General features: G+C 43.5%; 1 protein-coding gene across 1 annotated transcript in view; it reads right to left on the bottom strand.

Annotated features, from left to right (window-relative positions):
• The window catches only part of LOC121915018 (hepatocyte nuclear factor 6-like), a 40,206-nt gene extending 25,760 nt beyond the window's left edge, over positions 1 to 14,446 (bottom strand). Inside the window, exon 1 of the mRNA XM_042438836.1 lies at positions 14,161 to 14,446. The gene's annotated coding sequence lies outside the window, so the exon portion shown is untranslated. The remainder of the gene's footprint in view (positions 1 to 14,160) is intronic.

Below are 14,446 nucleotides of genomic sequence, written 5' to 3'. Positions count from 1 at the left end.
TGTAAAGCTGCTTAGGATTGGAGGCGGATTGGGTCCCTTCTGAAACCTATCCTTTCTGGAGGGAAAAGAGAGGATTTCACCACCACTTCTTTCCCTCATTCCTTAAACTAGTACCTCCAAGTATCTAGGAAGGAAAGACACAGGAGAAAGAGAGGAACTGCAGGACGGAGAGAGAGGAAAAGAGGAAGGAAGGTAGGAAGGAAGACAAGGAAGGAAGGAGATGCACAGAGTGAGTGAGAGTGACTACACAGCCTATAATATGTTATATATAAGCTATATACCCTATCTGTCTGTGTCTATCATCTATATCTTATCCATCCATCCATCCATCCATCCAGGCGTTCTTTAAAATCTAGCAAGAGAGAGAGAGAGACATTTTATAATAGATAGATAAATACATAGATAGTCAGATGGAGAGAGTGGACAGTCTATAATATGTTACATATAGACTATACACTCAATCAATCAATCAATCAATCAATCAATCATCTATCCATCCATCCATTCTTCTTTAAGATCTAGTGAGTGAGATTTTATGGATGGATGGATATGATACATTATATTATACACTCTGCCTGTCTACCTACCTACCTTCCTACCTACGTATCTATCTATCTATCTATCTATCTATCTATCTATCTATCTATCTATCTATCTATTTTATTTTATTTCTCTCTTCTGGTTCCCTTCTTCGCTTCCAGACAGTCATAAACCCAACAGGTTGCTTCCCTCTCCATCTTCTTCCAAATATTCCATTTAATAGAGCTTAGAGTTATATATACATATAATATATACATATATGTATATATTATACTGAACCCGCACCTAAAAACTCTTTTGAAGGCTGCAGTGCCATATATATATATATATATATATATATATATATATGGGCATTACAGCCTTCAAAAAGAGTTTTTAGGTGTTTAAACCTAATTCTTTCATTAAACTTTCTCTTGATCCTCCACATTTTTAGCTTTTCCTCCCCAAGCGCACTGGGGAAATAATCCGGTTTGACACTGCTTTTAACTGCTCTGGCTCCTTGCTGTGGCATCCTGGGAACTCTTTTTTTTGCGGGGGGTATGCATTAAAAATATACATACATTTAAGAAGGTGAGGCTCATCTATTCATCTCCGATCTTTGAATGTCTATATGCATTTCTGCCTTCTCTTCTAATATAAAGATATCTATATGTTATAGATATTTCTATCTGTAGCTGTAGAAATCTCTCTCTCTTTAATGGTGTAGATAGATAGATAGATAAATAGATCTATATTATATCTATACAGCTATATCTAATCTATATGTATATTTCTGCCTTCTAATATACAGATATCTCTATCTATCTATCTATCTATCTATCTATCTATCTATCTATCGCTATAGATCTCTCCCTAATGGTGTGTGTGTGTGTGTGTGTGTGTGTGTAGTATATCTATACATCTATTTCTAATCTATATGTATATTTCTGTCTCCTAACATAGAGAGATCAATATAATACATAGATATCTATATATTAGAAGAGGAGGCAGAAATATACATATAGAAATTCAAAGGTTAGAGATGAAATAGATGAGCTTCACCTTCTTACATTTATTTATCTTTAATGGTATATAGATATTGATATAATCATATATATATCTACATCTCCTCTGTATGTGTATTTCTGCCTCCTCTCCCAATATATAAATATCTATGTATTACGGATATTTAAATATAGATATCTCTATATCTCCATGTCTATAGCTATAGATCTCTCTGTCATGGATATATAGATATCTATATATATGACATATAGATATAATATAGATTATCTATATCTATATAATATAGTATCAATATCTGTATATAGATATATTATAGCTAGCTAGCAATAGGTAGGTAGGTATGTGTATATATGCATGAATGTATCCCTATTTTGTGGATGCTGGGTGTTGCAGTACTTTGCAGTATGGCCAATGTGGTTATTCCGGAATATATTTCCTGCATTTTAACACACACACACACACACACACACACACATATATATATATATGAAGCCTTGGAGGAGGATAGATGGGGCTGTTTGGAAGCCAGGAGAAGGAGAGGAGCTAATCCGGTTAAGGCTCATCAACCTGATTTCTCTTATTCCCAGGGCTCTTCTCCCCCCAAATGAAGTTTGCCAGGCGGAGAAAAGGAAGCGGAAGCGGAGCCAAATCGAATTAAGGGCCTCCCTTTGCAACCTGGCCGCCAGGAGGGAAAGGGGGGGAGAGAAGGAGAAGGGAGGGAGGGTCCGCACTGCCTGCGCTTTGTAACCGCTTCCAGAAGGGTATTAATGTGCAACAGCTTCGCTCTCCAAGGTGCTGATGGAAACCCAAGAGGAAGAGGACTCCATCACACACACACACACACACAACCCACTTCCTCTGGCCCCTTGCGCTTTATGGTGGCACCTTCATCTTCATTGTCATCACCACCGCCATCATCTTCTTCATCATCTCCTTCACCTTCATCCAATATCTTCAGCTTTGCCATCATCTTGGTCCTTCTTCTGCATCTTCTCCATCTTCATCATCTTTTGCTTCATCTAATGCTTTCTTCCTCTTCTTTTAATGTCTTCTTCACCTTCATCATCTTCTTCATCTTCATCTGATGTCTTCATCTTCATCTTCATCTAATGTCTTCTCCATCTTCATCATCTTCTTCATCTTTATCTAATGTCTTCTCCATCTTCTTCATCTTCATCTCATGTCTTCTCCATCATCATCATCTCCATCTTCATCATCTTCATCTAATGTCTCCTCCATCTTCATCATCTTCTTCATCTTTATCTAATGTCTTCTCCTTCATCTTATATCTTCTCCGTCTTCATCATCATCTCCATCTCCATCATCTTCATCTTCATCTAATGTCTTCTTGAAAAGAATATTACGGTTCCAAGGGAGAAGATGCCAAAATGTGCATTTGCAACATGTATAATGTGCCTTTTGCTTGGCCCAATATAAGTATCCCTCTCTTGTGGATTTGAGATTATACTGTACATTATTATTATTGGGAAGATTAAAAAATATAATTTAAGGCAAATCGCTGTCTTTTAAAAGAAATAACTCACTCTTTCTTTCCTTAGCAAAAAGCCTGTCCAATATCTTTTGTTTCCCTCTATTGATCTTTCTGGCTTTTCCTATTGATCCTCATATTAAGCAATACCTTCCCCCCATTTGCTCAGAGATAGAGGGAAAAAACCCCTTTCTATCCTCTAATTGGGAAGGACTGGGAATTCTGCCCTTTGCCTTACTGGATCTCCCAACACTATGGATGATACTGGTGCTAATGCTAATGCTAATACAGTATTTATACTAATGCTAATGCTAGTACTAATGCTAATGCTTATACTCATACTAAAGCTAATGCTAATACGTACTTATGCTAAAGCTAATGCTAATGGTAAGGCTAATACTTATACTAACGCTAAAGCTAATACTAGTACTAATGCTAATGCTAAAGCTAAAGGTAATATTTGTACTAATGCTCATATTTATACTAATGCTAATGCTAGTACTAATGCTAATGCTAATACTTATACTAATACTAAAACTCATATTAATGCTAATGCTAAAGCTAATACTAAGGCTAATGCTCATACTAATGCTAAAGGTAATGCTAATGTATACATATACTAATGCTAATGCTAACACTTATACGAATGCTAAAGCTAGTGCTAATGCTAATGGTAAGGCTAATAGTTATAGTAATGCTAATACTAGTACTAATGCTAATGCTTATACTAATAGTAAAACTCATACTAATGCTAAAGCTAATGTGAATTTGTATACTAATGCTAATGCTAAAGCTAATACTTATACTAATGCTAATATTAATGCTAATGCTAATGCTTGTACTAATGCTAAAGCTAATACTAATGCTAATGCTAATCCTAATAGTAGTAGTTGTTGTGTTGTTGTTGTTATGGCTCAGCGGTGGCGAGAGTCCATGCAAAACCTACTGGAAAACAAATCCCACCAAAGGTTTGCTGCTGATTCAAAGTATTTGGGATGATATGCTATCTTCTCTCCCTAACTATTTTGTATTTGCTCTTGTAGAAATTGCAAGAAGAAGGGGGACCCAGAGAAGAGGATCTATTTACAATGTCAGGAGTCATATAAAGAAATGCAAACATCCATAGAAATATCAAAGGAGGCCCACGCGCTCCGGATTGACATTCAGGCAACATTTGGAAAGGCCAGGTTGGTTTCTTTATTTGTTTGCACTTAGCAAGAGGTCTTCTTCTTATTCTTCTTCTTCTTCTTCAGCCCAGAATGCTCTTAAAATGTTTGCTTTGGAGCTTGGGTGCAAAAGACGGAGCAAGAATGAGGGTGCATCAGTTTGGTTTCTCTAAGGAAAAATCAAATTGGTAATAATACCCCAAGTCAAAGAGGCATTATTATTGGCGATTCCTCTCCCTGCTTTTTTATTATGTGCCTTCGCGTCTACTTGGGCATTTTATTTCCGGAAGGGGTTTGCCTTTCCCTTCCTCTGTGGCTGAGAGAGTGCGACTTGTCCAAGGTTACTCTGGGTTTCCGTGGCCAAATGGGAATTCGAACCCTGGTCTCCTGGAGTCCAGCACTCTCATTCACAGGATAGATTTGCCTTAGGGTCGCCATAAATCAAAAATGACCTGAAGGCACCACAGTAACAAGAGTAAGTGTAAGTTACTTCTGCACACAACCTGAAAGCACACAACCACCAAACTGGAAATCCTAGCAGTCTATGGCATAGAGCCATGGTGCTTAAAGCGGTGTCAAACTGCATTATTTCTGTGGTGCAGACGCAACCTGTGTTTGCCCAGCCCTAAAGCATCTCCTCAGCCTTGAAATATTCTCATTATCTTATTGAGAACCAGTCCATAAAGGGGACCCACTTGCCTCGGATGTGGGGAACCCCCAGTTCCTCTCTTTCCTCCCTCTCTTTCCTCCAAACTCGTCAGTATATATTAACGAGAAGCCACCTCTAATTAATAGTCTCAGTCAGCCAGACCAGGAGTTCGGATTCCTCCTCTCTGGCTTTTCCCAGGCTGCCTCTTCCCCGTCTTCTTTCGCAGACCGCCGTAGCGAGCGCACACGCTCCGGCCTAATGAAAACAAATCCCCCTGATGGCTTCGTTTGACAATCCAATTTAATTATTTCCCCCTTAACCAAATATGAGCATTTCCAGAGTGAAGACGCGAGGAAATCTATTCCGACCTCCTCGACCCGCCTTCTGATGGCCGCCTTTCGCAAAGACACACCGGGGCGAAGCAGAGATTCCTATTTGTTGCATCTTTAACTGATGTGCTGTGTGCTTCTTAATCTGTTGTTCTTCCTCGCCTTGATCCATAGGGAGAGGCGAGTAAGAAATTATATACTACTACTACTACTACAATAATAATAGAGTTGTTGTGCACCTTCAAGTTGTTTCTGGCTCATGGTAAATCCAAAGTGACCGTATCATTGGGGTTTCTTAGCAAGATTTGTTCGGAGGAGGCCTGCCATTGCCTTCCTCTGAGGCTGAGAGAGTATGACTTGCCCAAGATCACCGGATTTCATGGTTGAGCTGGGAATCAAACCTTGGTCTCCAGAGTTGTAGTCCAACACACAAACCACTACGCCATGCTGGCTCACAACAACAACACCAACAATAATAATATGCTTGAGAAGTCGTCATGATGAGTTTATGGCTAGCTGGTGCCCACACGTCCCATCGCTTGGCATGCTTTCATTTTTATCGCCTTGTATCTGGACTGCAACTCCCATTAACCGTAAAGGGAGAAGCAACTGTGGCCCTCCAGATGCTTTTGACCTACAGCAGCCTTGGGCATCATAGGAGCTAGTCGACAGTGAGGGTTTGTGAGAGTTGTAGTTCAACATTGAGGGTGGGGAGGCTGAATTTGTTCACCCTGAGCTACTTCTCTTTGCCACCAAGTCCAAGAACCCCTCTGGCCATCCATCGCCTGCTCAGGTCTTGCAAACTCAGGGCAGCCTCTGAGTCTATCCATCTGCAGTGCACCTTCCTCTTTTCCTGCTGCCTTCTGCCTTACTGAGAGCATTATTGCCTTTTCCTGTGAGTTATGATATGACCAAAGGAGGACAGCTTCAGTCCAGTCCTCGAATCAGAGAATCACAGAGATAGAAGAGACCCCAAGGATCAATTCTGCCATTCAGGAAGACACCATCAATACACTCCCAACAAATGGCCATCCAGCCTTTGTTTAAAAACCTCCAAAGAAGGAGACCATCAAACAGTTTTCAGGAGGTTCTTCCTAATGGTGGCATGGAATGAAGCGATATTCCTGCTTAGGAGAGGGAAGAAGAAACTCAAATCTTGCTTTCGGGGACGGTGTTATGGAAATGTGGGCTGCCACCAAGAAGGCCCTGTCTCCCATGTTCCCACCAGAGATACCTCTGAAGATAATGGGACAGAGAGAAGGACCACCAAGAAGAGCAAAGTTGGTGCCATTCTTGCCTTTCTGGGAAGGATGTTCTCAAGTCAGGGGCAACTACCAGCAAGACTCTGTCTCTTATGTTCCCACCAGAGCTACCCATGAGACACGAGGAAAGCTCTGAAGCATGCAAGGTTTGGAAACCTGCAACCACGACCACATCCAAGCTTCTCTTGGTGTATCCACCTTCTTATGCCACCCGATCCCCAGTCTCCTCCAGCTCTACCAGGGCCTTTAAGTGCCCTTAGTTCAAGAGGACAGGTCAGGCCAAGTGGCATTAAAAGAAACCCACCTCCAGATGCTGTCCACTAATATCTCCCTCTCCCTCTCTTGCCTCCTTTCCTTCTCCCCGCCTTTCACCTCTCCCCTTGCCCCCAAAATCCCAGTTGGTGTGACCTCTGGGTCTGCTGCCCGCCTGCCCAATCGGCGGTCCTCCATCTTCGATGCAGCGGTCTCCTAGGCAACTGTATCTGACCCCGGCTGGCTCCAAGGACCGGACTATCGATTGTGCAGATAATAAATGGACAGCAGCAATGTGCCCGTTTCCAACACACACACACATACACACATGCATGCTCTATTTTTACTCTTTCCCTCCCTCTCTGTGTAGCTCTGTGCTGGAGTTTCTTGTTTTGATTCTCTTGGGCAGGAATTGGGTGAAGGTTGCATGGGGCCCGACCTGTGACAACCACAAAGATGGAGTTGGTAGCCATCTGGCAAGCCAAGAACGGCCAGAGATTGGACTGAGACTCTGCACTGGAGACGTAATGCAGGTTTTCCACGGCTCCATCGTCCTACACAATATTGGGATGAATGGTTTGGTACTCTTAGGTAGCAAAGGTGAAGGACTTTGCAAAACAACAGATCCCAGGATTCCACAGGCCTGAGCTACAAGACTTCAAGTAGTGTCAAACAGTGTATATAAATTCCAAAAATCAAACTTTGATTTTGTCATTGTACATCAGGAACATAATTTCACTGGGCCATTGCATTTCATGCGACGTGAGCGTCCATGGATTTTGGGATCCACGGAGGGTCCTGGAACCAAAGCCCAGCAGACCCCAAGGAACCACTGTAATGCAGTTTGATGCCACTTTAAGTGCGGTAGAGTCTTGGGATTTGTCGTTTCACAAAGTCTTTTGCCTTCTCTGCCAAAGTGTGCCTTCCCAAACTACAAATGGCAGGACTCCATAGGACGAAGCCGTGTGCATTAAAGAAGTGTCTGCATTGTTTTTTGTGGGTTTTTCGGGCTATGTGGCCGTGTTCTGGAAGAGTTTATTGCTGATGTTTCACCAGCGTCTGTGGCTGGCATCTTTGGAGAAAGCCTTTGACTTCACAGTGTCTGCATTATTTCTATAGTATCAATGCACTGTAAAGTCCTATGATTCCCAAAGCCAGAGGAAAACAGGCCTATAAAATGGATCCCATCTGGGTCGTTCCCCCCCAGTCCTTTTCGGCCTTTTGAGCATCTCTCGGAGATGCAGTTTCCCTCTCCCTTGGCCTTTTTTTCTGCCTGCATCCCTAGGGCTGGAAGATGCTAAATGGCCATCCAGAGCCCTTGAGAGAGCTGGGCGTCGATGCCACGCTTCCCTTGCTTGATGAAAGCCGGGCAACGTTCCTTCCCTCCATCCATTAAGGCGAAGAAGGACAATGTTAAGCACTTAATTTGCCGTGGGTGGATGCGGGGAGGATGAGAGGATCCCCGGCATCCATTTAGGCCCTAGACACCGGTGCAAGGGAGCCTAGCGGGGTGGGAAGTGGAAGAATGGCAGCCGGAGGTGGCGCGGAAGATGTCATTAAGAGAGGCCTGGGCCCAGAGTGGCGTTCCCCGAGTGCCACTCTGGAGATGAAAGAGGAAGGGCGCCCGAAAGGTGAGCTAATGGGCCTGGCGCGGACGACGAGGAAGGAGACGCCGTGAAAGGCCTGGCGAAGGCACAGCGCACTTCAAGAACCCTTCTCCTTCTTCTGGGTCGGGAAGAAGCAACATCAAAACTTGGCATTTCAAGACGCCAACCCTCTTCAAGGCCTTTTTGCTGCTGCGTTGAAGTGCTTTTCAGAAGGAGAGAGGATTCGGTCCCGCTCTTTTATCTCTTTCTTGCTTTCGCCTTCTTCTTGGCCATCTTTATGCAAGATGTCAGGCCTGGCCAGAGACTCCATCTTTGCCTCACTACCTCCCACTCACCAAGAGCCAGTAACTGGTTGCAATAAACAAAGCATCCTCCGGCTTCAAATGCTTCTCCTCTCTAATCCCAAACCCATCCACACTGCAATGTTTTGTGTTGTTGCGTAGAATCATAGAAATTGTAGAGTTGGAAGAGACCGCAAAGGCCATCCAGTCCAACCCCATTCTGCCATGCAGGAACTCTCAGTCAAAGCATCCCTGGCAGATGGCTATCCAGCCTCTGCTTAAAGACCTCCAAGGAAGGAGATTCCAAGTTAATGTCTCCAGCCATCCAACAGCCCTTACTGTCAGGAAGTTCCTCCTAATGTTGAGGTGGAATCTCTTTTCCTGTAGCTTGTATCCATTGCTCCTGGTCCTATTCTCTGCAGCAGCAGAAAACAAGCTTACTCCCTCCTCAATATGACAGCCTTTTAAATATTTAAACAAGGTTTTGGTCCTTTGGCTTCAAAGGCTGCTCCTCTCTAATCCCAAACCCATCCACACTACAATGGTTTTGGCTGTTGCATGTCTCCAAGTCGTTTCTGATGTGTGGCGAACCTATCCTAGGATTTTCTTGGCAAGTTTCTTCAGAGGAGGTTTGCCATTGCCTTCTCCTGAGGCTGAGAGAGTGTGGCTTGCCTAAAGTCACCCAGTGGGTTTTGTGGCTGAGCTGGGAATCAAACCCTGGTCTCCAGTTGCAGCCCGATGCTCAAACCATGATGGCTCTGGATTGGGAGTACTTTATGGAACCAGTGTGGCATAGTGGTATGAGTGTTGGTCTAGGTTTCTGGAGACCAGGGTTCAGTTTCCACCTTGGCCATGAAACCCACTTGGGCAAGTCACACTCTCTCAGCTCAAACCCTTACTCCACGCTGTTACATGGCTATTATTCCCCTTTGACTGCCCTGGTTCCATCCTATGGGGCTCTGAGGTTTGTAGCTAGGGACTTTTGGGGAGAGATTTCTCAGTGATGCTCGGAGTTGTGGGATCAATAACCAGCCAAGGGCTGGTGACCTTTGGGTAGCCAGAAAGGTTAAAGGTCTGGGGTCCCTTCTGTTGCCCTTTAGACCCAAAGGGCCTGGCCAGATGAGCTAATTACTTTTGGGGGGGATTTTATGTGTTTATGCATAGATAGATAGATATAAATAGATAGATGTATTTTCCCCAAATAGAACTTCTTTCTTTAAAGCCAGAAACCATGTGCATCAAGCAAAAGATCCATATATATATAGTATATAGAGAGATCTTGTAGCACCTTTGAGACTAACTGAAAGAAAGAAGTTGGCAGCAGGAGTTTTCCTAGATGTAGCGATTTGGGGACATTGGTGGTTTCTTCTTAATGGTTTCCTAGACTTAAGCCTACTTCCTCAGATGCATATCGATGCTAAAATTTAGGCTCTCCTCGTTCTGGTTTTCCTTGCAGTCTCCAAATGCACCCAATATTTCAAAGCCTTTGCAGAGCAACGCAAGGTGCGGGGGACACACACACATAAAGATGCATTGAAATAGATAAAAATGGGAGAGGGCTAGAAAGAGAGAGGGAGAAAAGCCAGAAGAGAATACTCATCCGGAATAAACAGTGTCTGATATTGATTTAGGCCCATGGTTAAGAAGAAGAATGTGAATTGCTGCAGAACTCGGAGTGGACAGCAGGCTTTGGCTGTGCTGCTGATCAATAGCCCAATACATCAGGCATTGCCATGGAAACCCCAGGTTGGAGATGGTGTGGGTGTGTGTTGTGGGTGTGTGTTGTGTGTATGTGTGCAAAGATGCATCTGCTCTTTGAAGGGAGTCTTCCTCAGGCTGGGCGAAAGTGGGTCTGGATCAGCATCAGTTTGGGGCGAAAAACGAACGATGCTCTCCCCTTTGCAATATCGATCATGCGCAAGGGATGGAGACGGTGGTCAAAGAAGACATCAGGGTGTTTTTAGGTTAAGCATGAAGGATTATGAGCCTCTGGGTTTCACGGCACTCCTCGCCTTGGTTGTTCAGTTAGGCTCCACATCCTCCCTCCTTCTCTGGAGTTTATCACACGAAGGAGATCAGGAGTTTATCCCCGGAAAATAGCGTAATTACGCAAAACTATTTCACATGATGTCGCACAAAACCCACCATTAAAGTGGTCACAAAGAAGCATTAATGTGCATCTTTCCACTTACAGGATTTCAGCGACAATGCATTTCTGATATCGCTTTATTTGCGCAATTGCATGTGATAATTATTCACGCAATTAGTTGCCATTTTTGCTTTATTTGCGGGACACTTTAAAGGTGCTTTAATCTCTCTTTAATCCCAAAATCAGCCCCAGTGTGATAAACTCCTAAGTTGGCTTTGAGACATGATGCCAATTGCAGTACAGTGGGTCCTTATTATCCTCTGGGGTTTGGTTATTATTATTATTATTATTATTATTATTATTATTATTATTATTATATCCCAATGTAGGGACTCAAGGCAGCGAAGAAGTATAAAATATTATTATTATTAGTGTGTTAGAATGAGAGAGTTGCTACTAAATTGTATTATTTTATACTTCTTGTTCGCCGCCTTGAATCCCTACATTGGGAAAGGTGGGACATAATAAAATAATATTAATAATAATATAGTAATAATGATACATTTTATTTACTACTACTAATCCTAAAAAATGTAACCGTGGGCACCTTTTAAAAAATCTGATTGAAAGAGGTTTAAATGTTGATTCTTCATATTAGACCCATATCACACTTTGCAACTGTCCCGAGTCTTCAGACGCAATGAGAGAGGCGTTCCTTTGTTCAGAGGCTGGAATATAAATGGAAAAGGTGTGACCCATGCGAATTGTGAGCTGAAGGATCCAACCTATTTATGGGGGGATTTTTTGGCAACGCAATGAGTTGGGTTTATGCCGATGGTCAGTGTTACGGAAGCAAATCCGTTGGGACGTGCGCCGAGTAACTCCAACGCAATCCAATCCCATCGGTGTAACTCCAGTTACACTGGCGTAGCTCAGGTTACACCAATGGTTGCGGAAGGAAGAGATTGTATATCCTCTTATACAATTAGTTCCCCATTCAACAGACCAAATGAAAGACCTCCACAGCCAGGAACAGCTAATAAAACACCCTTGAATGGCCAGCAAAACATCGCTTGGGAAGCCCTGGTTGCATAAATTCAATACTGTTGCTGTATTTAGAAACCTCAAAGAGAACAACTACAACATTTTCCTTGGTCCTATTGTGTTATTTGTACTGTCAAAATGCTTTTTGAGGATTTTAAAGTTGCCTTTCCTAACGGGGCACTTTCCGGAGGCCTAGAAATCCACATTGCATTGGGATTTATAGTCCAGTGGATCCATAAAATGTGGGCGACAACCTGCGCTGTTAAATTTTGCCACTGATCTGCACCATCTCATCTCTGTCCCATCCAACCCTGTAAGCCACAGCAAACTATCAAGCAAGAGAGTACAGGGCAATTCCCCACCCCAAAAAAAGATTCCTGTCTCAATACATTTAAAATCATTTTAAAAAACAACAGCCAAGGTCTGACATCACAGCTTACAATTTGTACATTTACAAATCCATCCCTTTGTTGGGCAGAAAGACAACAAAACCTGGTTAGTGAATTGCAAAGGTGCCCATCTAGCCATTGGCAAGAGCGCTCCAATGTGCGTCAGGCATTTTTGGTGCACATTGGGTGCTTCTGTAGCTCACTGGGCACTTCTGATGCACATTGGACACTCTTTTTGGTGCCCAAGAAGTGCTCTGGCACTTCCTAGGCAGTGTCTGGAGGAGTGCTCCAATGCACATCACCATTACTCATTGGGTTGTGGCGCATTTTTCAGTCCACCATTGTGCAACAGGTGCCCATCGGATGTAACATCACATTGTAGCATTGCCAAACGACTCGGTTCAATTTTGCACACAGTTATGTCCATTTACAGTGATGTAATTCCCAAGCAGAATGCCATAATAATAGTAATAATAATAATAATAATAATAATAATACATAATCCGTAGCACCAAAGTAGATTCCCAATTGTTATGCTGCTTTTGAAATGTACACTCCACTATGTGCTTCTTAGCCAAAAAGGTAACTTATTAGGCCTGGAGGCACCTATGTTCCTTCACTTCCAGCTTTCTATGATTTTAAACAAACCGATCTCATTCTCACTTCCAGATCTGATCCGTCGATTGGCACACAGTCACCGTTTCAGACTGTGCACGTTTCCAGATTTTGTGATGCCTTTCTAAGCTCAAAGCTTGCGTTTGTGCAGGACGAGGGTCTAGCCAAAAATGTACATCTGTGGGAAAGCCATGTTCAATAAAAATCCATATTCTGTATTTTTTTTTTTTTTTGCATAGGATACACTGACAGCATATAGATACACAAGGGAGATTTGCGTACAAAAATGCAGAGGCGCATACAAAACCACGTACGCCAGAGGACATCTTGTATGAAAAGAAAAGTGGTAAGTTGGCTTTAAATATATATATTCCTGTACTTATGGAGAAATGAGATGGATTTGGCATTATGAGTTAACACAGACAGAACAGACCCAAATGGGCAACAGACTGCTTTGCCCATTGCAAGTGGTTTCTAAAGGAAATAGTTCAACTCATCACCAAAATGCTCTATCCCATTTGCCACCTCCTTTGTAGATAACAGACCCCAAACCAGTCGATAGAGCGATAACCCACCCAAACTGCTTGGTAGATACTTATGGAGAACAACTTAGTAGCGTTGCGCAGAAGCGATCGAGGCACCAAATGATACGCTGAATTGCTGGAGCGCATGGGGGACAAAATAACAGCTTTCCCCACAAATGTCACAGAGAAAACAGAATTAATTGTGGAAATGGAAGGAATTACAGGACCAAGAAGGATCTGGAAATGCCACCCTCGCACCATCTAGTTGCAAACTTTCTCCCCTTTTCCCCACACGGATCTTTTCTTTGAACCCCATGACACCAACATTGCAAAATGGCAAAATTGCAAAGTGAACGTGTTCCTAGCCAAATATGGGAGACAGTGAATTAGGATGGGAGAGGAACCACCTTCCTTTCTCTCAGATTGCCGCCATTTGGGTAGATTTAGGCTAAAACTGGCCATCGCAAACCCAACAATTGCCTCCTGGAACCATTGGTGCAAATTGGAAACGTCCACAACAAAGTTTCAGGAAAATTCGACAATGGATTAGGATGGGAGAGGAACCACCCTCCTTTTTCTCAGATTGCTGCCATTTGGGTAGACCTAGGCTAAAACTGAGCACTGCAAACCCAACCACGATGTAAATTGAAAACGTCCACGGCAAAGTTTCAGGAGTCTGCCTCCGAACGGTACAAAATTCAGTTTGCTTTCGCAGGCGGGAGAGTGCCCCCTGCTGACAGCCACCGGCGGAACCTCTTGCAACATGATGGCGAGGCCTGGCCAGCTGTAGACAAACATTGCATGATCCTAAGGCAAGCTGAGGGGCAAGGAGCATGCCTAGGCTGACCCCTACAACACTCCTGTCACAGAGGTATTTCACTGCATGCATCCTCCCACCTGCCACAGCCCCCCGACTCACCTGGATCTAGGGGAAGAAGGCTCGGCAATGTGGGCCTAGGTAAATGGAAGACAATGTGCAAGGCAGAGAATTGGGTTGGGAGGCCGGAGGGGGGACCAGCGGCATTCCCCACCCCGTATACAGCCGTGGAGCTGGGCTACGCCAGTATGGCCCTGCTCACTTCAAGCCAAAAACCCAACGGATGCGATACGCACATGCAAACGCGCCCTCGGTCACTCACTCACTCACTTTGTCCTCCTGGCAAATTAAAACAGCTCTGGCGTGGCCTGGGCGTGCGAGCGAGTGA

Source organism: Sceloporus undulatus, chromosome 9 (genome assembly GCF_019175285.1).
Source record: "Sceloporus undulatus isolate JIND9_A2432 ecotype Alabama chromosome 9, SceUnd_v1.1, whole genome shotgun sequence".
Taxonomy (NCBI): domain Eukaryota; kingdom Metazoa; phylum Chordata; class Lepidosauria; order Squamata; family Phrynosomatidae; genus Sceloporus; species Sceloporus undulatus.
The sequence above is the reverse complement of the archived record's forward strand: the minus strand, read 5'-3'. Positions and strand labels throughout refer to the sequence as shown.